Consider the following 8,628-nt stretch of genomic DNA (forward strand, 5'->3'; position numbering starts at 1 on the left):
GCGACAGGCTCCACGCAATTCCTGGAGCATATACTTAGAGCTCATGCTGTCTGGTGCTCGTTTACTTCCATTTGGAGTTTCCTAGCATAGCGAAAGAAGTCTGCCGACAAACCACATTTAAGTGCTTTGTGGATATGTTATGCAGTATTTGGTTAAAACGATGTACTAGTCCTTTACCACCAGGTAACAAAATTTTTATGTCGCACTTTCAAGTTGGCATCATTTCACTATGGGCGTATAGTGCCATCTCTTTACAATTCAGCAATGTTTAAGTACTTCTGCTTAACATTCAAATGACGAATGAATGGCTCGCTTAAATGTAAAACATTGAAATCTACCCGAGACGAAAATAGTGAATGCTTTACCGAAGGCAGCAATTAGAAATATGAGCGCAATGACAAGGGTAAGGTGTCTGTTGCTTTGCGTTGTCCACTCGCATACTTTAGTTACCAACTATCCTTAGATGAAGACAAAACTGACTGCGCCGTAACACGGAATTCCTGCTTGAGTTGACAGTTTGCCCTAATGAAGACTAAACTGCTCGACCTTGGCTGGGGTTCGGCTGCAGCCGGAGTACAATTGGTTCTGAAGACAGCGGGCAATTGTGGCCGATGCGGGAGTTGGCTCGTCGTTCACATCTCTGAAGTGGAAGAGGCCAGACGGAGAATTCCACTTCTGCGTTATCGCGACTAGGTTCCAGACAGTCGTCCCGTTATCGATGTTTGTCCGCCACCTGCGTACTTAAGACCGAGATCTCATCTGCGCTGATAATTGCGTTGTGTAACTGCCAGTTTTGCTTTCTGTATGGCAGTGCCACCTATATTCCATCTCGGAATTACGACCGCCGTTTACTCGTTTCACGTGTAGAAGTCGCCAGTGCGGCGGCGTCGTTGAATGCCTGCAGCGTCCATGAACGATGGGATGCGAATCGTAAAACTAACCGCTGTCTTCCCAGTCGGTAACGAGTCGTGCACCTGTCCGACCGGACACATCGTTAATGCGGGAGAACAGCGTCGGCACTATGAAGTTATTGTTCATCTTCCACAACCTGAAAGACTTCCCTATTCTCCTGTTTGCGTTGTCTCGCGTTAAGACCTGTACGCTGGACGTATAAGTTACTGTAAAGTTACTAGTTTTTCGCAACTGCCAAAACGCGGTATTACTCTTCCAGGCTTTTACGCATCGAAATTGCTGAAAATGCTTTTACAGGCAACTCACGACAGTTATCAATAAAGTTTTTGATCTTTTCCCACTATATATGCCGGTAGCACAAACTATTTCACCAGACAACCAAAGAGGTCAACACGCTTTCAGTGATGGCATTTACCCCTATGATACAAGTAATGTTTTATCAATTCGTATGTAACCTGGCGAATATTGAGCTGATCACTTTTTTAAACTCTAAAACTAGCGCTACTTTTACACCCATGAAGTTTGCATGTGTCATCAAGGACCTACAACTAATAAAGTAGAATAGTGTTCATACAATGCAGGCTTTGGTGGTCGGTATTTATATCCGTTATTACAGTTTTTTGCGTGTCAGGCCGTCGTCTAGGCATCTTTGCCTAACGTTTCGTTGTCTTCTGCGGGCGAAATCGTTGAAGGCTATAAACACGTAGTCAGTTAACTTCCAAACTTAAGCTTGTCTAGCTGCTTACGGCTAACTAGGGACGTCTTTGCAGGCTGAGGGTGTTGCCTCAATAGGTGACCAAACTGTAGACCACATCCTAATGTGCATAAAACCAGCGTCACTAAGGACAAAACAATGTTCATCTGGTTACTGTAAACCAGAGAAATTACATAGGTATTTACGAGACCATTCAGTAATGTTACAAATAAATGAATTAGCCTTATAAAGTCTGCCTGTTTCCCGAACTACGAATAAATCCGTATCGATATGTGCATCAATTACATTACGTGAATTAAGTGCAGATGTTTGGTTTATGTTGCGATCAATTGTGCGGTCATCAGCGCCCGTGCAAAGTCCCAATTTTTTTACACAGTCCAAGTTTTTCCACAGTCCAATTTAGCCACTGACACAAATGACGATGAAATAACACAAACGCCCAGTCCCCGGGAGAAGAAAATTCCAACACGGTCGGGAATCGAACCCGGAACCCCGTGATCCAGAGGCAGCAACGCTAGCCACTACACCACGAGCCGCGGACAAGTGCAGAAAAACCACAAATCATAGATCTGGAGTGCAGTCCTCGAGCAATCAGATTTTTTCTGTGTATAGTTCTTTCAGTCCGGCATTGATGTTTTTAATGCGGAAAACGCTAGATTGTTCCATGAGTAGAAGACCACGTGAAACTGCAGATCCTCCCATAGGATGGATAAATTTTAAAGGTCGGAGAAAGACAAGCGTGTGATTCGTTCAATAGAACAATGGCCAAAAAAGTACTGCGTGGTAACGGTTTGAAGACAGCTTTATATTTACAAGTTTAGATAAGAAGCCTTAACGGTATGCAGTTCACCGTTCGTAGGACCAAGAAACTGCCCGAATAGCAACCATTTCCCTAAATCTTTGTTGGCTTGTCAGAAGCCTTTACTATCCGTAACTGATAGTGTCGCTTTGGTCAATTTAGTCAATTACCTACAGTGTTCTGGACGTTCATAAATGTTGGTCTAAAGATTAGACTTTCAGCTGAGTAATTACTGAAGACAACGCACATGTACAGCATTCTGGGAATACAGTTTGATGTTGGGCCTGCAACCAACCCGCTTCCAATAGTATGTACCTCTGGAGTATACTCTGTGGTTCTACGATATCTAATGAACGTCTTTGGATACGATGGATATAGTGATTTAATGTCAAAAGGCCCCTACACGGGCACCAACTTATCGGTCAATCTACTGACCAATTTCGTTATAGCCTAATGTTCCACCTGACCGACTCAGTGGTTAGTGCGCCGTACTGTTGTGATTTACCGTAAGTTTATTTTGTTCTACGAAATGTCTTAGTCTTACACAGAACTGTTTTAGAGATAACAAGGTCAAAAAGCCAGGAGAAAGTTGTGGGCAAAGAAGTGGCTAATGCTAGGAAAGGAATGTACCCCTGCTCTGTTACTGAAGTAGCGGGAGCCAGTGATTTTTCGTAGTTATCTAAGAATGGACGAATCGTGCATTTCGGCGCTGCTGAATATCAAACAATTCTTAACGAAAAAGAAATCTTGAGAGAGTTTGTATGTTGCGAGGAGAGGCTGAGCTGCATTATGATTTCTAGCCAGTGGCAGAAGTTAAGAGGACCTCAGATTCAGTGCTGTTGCATTTCCACAATTATCAAAATTGTTCCTGAAAAAACGTGATTTATAGTTTACTACAAAAATACGTCATGGTAAAGGAAAATAAGAGACGTTCATGTAAACGTTATGTACGTAGCATAAAATATGGGCAGTATATTTAAGAAACATTTCAGTTCGTAGGAGTACTCATTTTAGCGGCGTATATGTAATAAATGATAGATAAGAAGTGAATCTCTTAGCAACTGTCAGAAACGGGGAAAAAATAGCTCTTCATAGCAGATGGCTTTGATAGGATAGTCTATAATGCTTACAACAGTGAAGCAACTATTTTACGAATTAACTTCCACTCAATGTCGATATTTCGGCTTCTAGATTTCCTGATGTGCATCAGAAAAAACCTAGAAACAGAAATACGGGAGGTAGACGGACTTTATTTGCCATACGAAACCTTTGTTTCGTTTTTATATTTCTTCAGAAACTCAAAATTTCATCCGCCTCGCACCGTTACGTATAAGCATCTAATGCCGCGCGCAGTAACTTAAGAACTTTTGTTGGGCGGACGGCACTACACACGGCACAGTTTGGGTGGTCCTATCGACCGACGTCTTCAATTGTTGCAATTAAGGCTCTGAGTCACAGAAAATCGGTGTTTGGTCCTTGCCAATGGACTGAGTTGTTGCCCTGCGTTATTGACCCGTGTCGAGATAAACAGTTTGACTCCTTGCAGAGAGCAGTAGTCAGTATGTCGAACCCCGCCCCTCAAGCTGTTTTTCTCTTAAGAGCCGCGAGATTACACCTGGCGAATGCTGATCGCGCCCAGCTGTGGCGCTGGAGGGTGGACCCGCCCAACGGCTCTGAGGAGCCACGTGGCGGCCAGGTGTGGCTCGCCTTACGAGCGCCTGCGCCACGGGCATACAAAACGGGCTGCGCCAGTCGCCTCTTCCAAAGGCCCCTCCGAACAGGCAGCAGGTGTGACGCGACGTGAAGTGACGCACGCTCCAAACCTTTTGAGCGCTCCCCGCTCCATACGTGCCCTATTTGCACAACTTCCTCGCCACAGCTGGCTGTTCTTTCCCGCACCCGAACTCGCAAATGTGCGCGCGTAAATCTGACAAGTGAACTGCACTGCTGTTCCCACTTTCCAGAACATAGTATGCTCCCTCCAACCGTAGGCTGCTGAAGTGACCACTTTATCAGTGCAGGGTTCACGTATTTACTGTTCGATACACATAACGACATCAAGGCAAATTTAATTTTTTTGAAAAATTTTTACCCAGACCGAAAGTTAGTTTGAGCATCTTAGTGGCATACTAGGCGTAGTACCACTGCTCTTGCCTTCCCCCGAACTATGAACGTACGCAACCAGTTATAGAGAACCTTGCAGTCTAAAATGGATTCCGAGGCGTGGAACAACTAAGTATCGCTGATATACAATCGATCTCAGAAGTGTGGAAGCTACACGCGCGCTTCCATTCGCCGCTATTGCAAGAGGAAGACGTTCAGATAACGGTAAGTACATAGGCTTGTCGGGTAGGTACGTAGAAGGGCACCACAAACTACTCAAATAAGGACACATTAGGATTTAGTTTGTCCTTTGCAGAGCGGTAAGTCTTTCTAGGCAGAAACTTCGAAAACCACTCTGCAACACTTACTAGACGGTAACTGGAAACATTAACACCCTTCCTGTTGCAGAGGAGGGAAAGGAACCATGAAGAAAAAACTTCAAGATTAGGGCTTTATGTGCCGTCATATAGTCCATTAGAGGCATATGACTAGCTCAGATTGGGGAACAAATCCGTTCGTTCAATTTCAAGTAGACCATTCCATTGTTCACCGTGAGCTATAAAGAAAACTCGTGAAAGAGTCCAGTTTCATACCACTCCGTCACATTCACTGATACAGAGACTACAATAATAGTTATCAGCAGACCTCGACAGGCAATGTAAATGCGTAGTTCATCAAACCTCGTACTATTACATTGAGAAACTATTTCCGTTCACTAGGTCAGAACGCTAAAAGAGTTATGGTGTTCAACAGCTGCAGAATATCTGCAATAAATCACATATTACCGTGAATCAATTTAGACTATTTCTACCATTTTTTTTAAACCACTGTTCCTTACACCGCAAGAGGAAAACCGTCTTTCATCTTATCCCCTAACACTCTCCATAACATTTCTTGTTATTACCGAACTTCAAATGAAAAAGCCTGGTATTTTTTCAGCGCTTTTATTGCAGAACTTAATGCTGCACTGCGTCTCTGTTGCAATAGATTTAGCATAACTGAACTAAATGGTCCAGCTTCGATCAGTCAAAGTTCATTTCTGGAACTTTGTAGGGATAAGAACTGTTTCAACTAACTAGCATGCACGTTGCATGATACTCGTATTATCGCTACGATAAGGCTATGTTCGAAAGTAACTGTCGCTGGTTTTGTCACCATTCTATTCTGACGACGTATTCAAAACTCAGAAAAATATTCTGAAGGGCATCTCCGAATTCTAGCTTTAAGGAATCGATGAAGCTATTTGAACAAGGTACATTTTTTAGAATCGTTCTATGTGACACCGAAGCAAAGTCTTATTAACAACCAAAACAAAGTCGGAAAAATATGTAAAAACGCTCTACACTTGGGCTTCGACTATGACGAGGTAAGTACAAGTTTCTTAACGGACAATTTTTTATTAGATTACAGCTTCCTCAAAGTTCAAGAAGCTTTCTTAACTACAGTCGGAACTTGAGTTTCAAGCAATCCTTATTTACATAGAAATCTATGCAGTCTGCACACCATTTAACAGTTTCGCAAAACACGACTCGTTTCCACTGAATGTTTATTTGATTTTAGAGAAGACCCGACAATTTTAGTGCCACGAGCGGTATTCACATCGGGACGTGGTCGTGTCCCTTTACCGCAGCGACCACGCACAGATACAGGTAATTCACAAGGTCGCGGCACAGTAGGCAGATGCGCGCACTCGAGGTCGCGTCCCAGCGGACACACCTCCGGAAGACGGCGTTATCAGAAGAGGGAGCACTATCTGCGTATGCGTCAGCTCACCTGGTTGCTGGTCACGACAGGTACACTCTACTCCGGGTGGGTGTCTTCTCGTGTCTTGCGTCGCGGCAGGCCCGTTGCTGTCGAGTGAGGACTGCCGGGGGGATCAGCGCCGGATAGTTCTAACCCCGCTGTGACGTAACGTTCGCGCCGACCAATCGCGCCGCGCCGCGGCAGCGCGCAAGAAGCGCCCAAGAGCCGCAGCGCCCGCCCTAAAACTAGGCAGCGAGCCCGGATGGCGCGCCTGCCTTCGAATTGCCAATTAAAACAATTGGGATGCTTTCTTGGCGGGAATACCGCAGTCCTTGCAGCGTCCGCCCCGTCCAACTGAAAAATACGTCCGCAACGGGGATGCAAGTTCGGGCATTGACCCACGGCCATTACGCAAATTACGGGGCTTGCCACCTCACGTTATCTTCAATCTGCTGTGTAATTCATTCAGAACTTTTATTTACGGATCTCAGTTACGGAGATGAATCAGTACAGTGTTTCCCGAGTATCGAAAGTCGCTGAAGACACCATACACCACGTCTCAACAAGGAGAGTCGTTCTTTGAACGCTGTTTTAAGATTTCGTCCAGAGTAGCTTCAAGTACCCCGATAAAATATTTCTTAAGAAACAATATTATATATTCAGTAAATCCGATGCAAGATGGCGTTTCAGATAACTTGCCGACCGTACACTGCAGCGTTGTTACAAAGATTATACAGGATGATTCAAAAGTCGTGTCACATAGGTCAACGTCACATTTCAGCGATGTGACAGGAACGATCATCCAAAGCAAAAATTATCAAGTAAACAAGGGCTCTAAAACGCATACTTTAAGAGATTTTTGCACGAATACTTTCTGCTGAAATGACAATATTTCTTTGCAATGTATTTTGACGCTCAGATAGCAACACATACGTCTAGTAAGTTGTTATATTCAGCGCTAACTTTTATCCTGTTTAACCACTTCTTTTAAATTTAACTAATGTGATGTACTGAAGATCTGAAAGTGTTTCATAGAAAAAGCTTCAAGAAAGTACTTTAAAGTGTGCAGAATCCGAAACTGTACAACAGCAAGAACAAATTTAACAGCTGCATGCAGCCTAAAATCATTCAAAAATTTCATAGCGATTGAATCCAGGTTCAAAGAAAGACATAGTGAACCATTGGACCTACAAAAAGTCTTCACAATAAATCAGCGAATGCTTTAAACAACCTTTAAGTGGAAGAAAGCATTTTGATATTCTTCGCGTTCGATATAACTAAACCCAAAATTAACGTTTCCTAATATCATTTTTACAGATTTAAGATTGATATCTGCAAGGAAATGACGACGGGAAATAATTTACTTATAAACGGTCTAATTGCTTTTCATCAGCTTGTTGTATGGATGACTCATGGTAACAGAAAAACTACATCAGCTCTATGGTTTACCGTTTTCCTCGTTCGGAACTGGCGCGTTTGAAACGACGTTGAATTCTTCCTGAAGACTACCTAGATAACGTGTTGCGCAATGCTGTTTCGCCACTCGATATTATCTTATCACTCCAAAGAACAGAATAAATGTATTAAAACGTTTAACATCAAGTGTAATCGAAGGTGACTCATTGACCGTACAAACGTTATGTAAAACATGGTCTTAGTGGTTTCAGTGTATCAGGAAAGCTTACCTCTTAATAGTCTCGAGCTTTCAACGAAAATTTCTAAACGGTACGAAATTCAGCTTTCATACTTCAAGCTCAGATGCAGTGACAGTGCGTTCTCTTTGAGCCAGTTATCGAAATGCTCTACTGCAAGACGTTACCCTATTTCAGTAGTTCATTGGTATCACGCGTACAGTATAACAACTCTCACTATTTTCTCTTCATTTCGTTTCACGATTTCAGAAAGAAACGCCGAAAATTTCTGAAAAAACCTCAGCTATCTCATTTTGACTATCAAATACGCCATTCTAAGCATTAAGAGGATGTCCTTGGAAGTGCCTGCACATTCATTTAGCTTGGTGCAGTAATAATAAACATGAATGGAACTCCAACTAAATGTTCGATATTTAGTAAGAATAAGAGAAATGGAGACAGTGCAGAAACTCCAGCAATGACCCAATTTCTTTTTGAGAACAAGCGCTCCGTAATGCCTTAGCTTGCCTGGTTTGTCCCGTGGACTGAGGTTCATAACACCACGTTTTCTTAATAGACAATGCAAACTTGTGTACTTACATAATTTACAACTTACATTGCGCATTTAGGTTCAGATGTAGTTAGCAGCATTTAAGAGAAGATTATTGTCAATACCCTATTTCCTCTATGTGTAAGAACTCTTCCACATGGAGATGCATGAAACA

The 8,628-nt window shown here is 43.0% G+C and overlaps 1 protein-coding gene across 1 annotated transcript in view; it reads right to left on the reverse strand.

Moving 5' to 3' along the window:
* Positions 1-6,460, reverse strand: part of LOC126415128 (arginine kinase) — a 37,186-nt gene extending 30,726 nt beyond the window's left edge. Inside the window, exon 1 of the mRNA XM_050083408.1 lies at positions 6,303-6,460. The gene's annotated coding sequence lies outside the window, so the exon portion shown is untranslated. The remainder of the gene's footprint in view (positions 1-6,302) is intronic.
* Between the last annotated feature and the right edge of the window lie 2,168 nt (positions 6,461-8,628).

Source organism: Schistocerca serialis, chromosome 1 (genome assembly GCF_023864345.2).
Source record: "Schistocerca serialis cubense isolate TAMUIC-IGC-003099 chromosome 1, iqSchSeri2.2, whole genome shotgun sequence".
In the NCBI taxonomy this organism is placed as follows: Eukaryota; Metazoa; Arthropoda; class Insecta; order Orthoptera; family Acrididae; genus Schistocerca; species Schistocerca serialis.